This window comes from Enhydra lutris, unplaced genomic scaffold (assembly GCF_002288905.1).
Source record: "Enhydra lutris kenyoni isolate GAN:26980312 unplaced genomic scaffold, ASM228890v2 scaffoldscaffold21, whole genome shotgun sequence".
NCBI lineage: Eukaryota > Metazoa > Chordata > Mammalia > Carnivora > Mustelidae > Enhydra > Enhydra lutris.
Window position 1 is genome coordinate 17473989 of NW_019154105.1, and position 688 is coordinate 17474676.

A 688-nucleotide genomic window follows, 5' to 3' on the forward strand; every position below is an offset into this window, starting at 1 on the left:
GACCTTTAAATGGTGAACTCCAGGTCACAATACATTAACTCTCAGTTCAACTACACCAAGGTTTGTGGAGACAATGGCTTCTGTGCCCAAGCAGGTTGCAAATAAATTTCGAATGGAACCTGGCATCACCCTGAAGGAATTCTAACTTCACACTGTTGGGGTAGTATACCAAGATGGCTTCCGAGTAGACTAACTTAACACAGCACATTTAAAAAAAAAAGACACATTTATTCAGGGTCATGATCAGACTATTACATTTAGCAATCAACAGCATGGGTGCAAGAAAAAAAAAAAAATCTACATTAAAACCCTTTGTTGGAATGCTTTACACTTTCCACAGAACAGAAACTAAAATAACCTGTTATACAATTAGTTACAAATACAGTCCTCAAGTTTTTTTGCCCATACACATGAGTATTGTCTAAAACATGTCTTCTTTGTAGCAGCTAGGCCCTGCCACCGCTGTGCTTGGCTGAGTTCACAAATCTGTTGTAACCTGTAGCTTCCCTGTCACTTCTCTGGCTCTCCTCTCCTGCTAAGCTTTGTTTCCTGGCAGTAATTAAAACCTTCTGCCACTGCCATAGCTGCTGCTGCTGCTGGAACCACCATAGCCACCTTGGTTTCGTGGTTTGGCGAAGTATTGGCCTCCACCACCATAAGGGCCAGAGCTTCTGCCTCCAAAATTGCC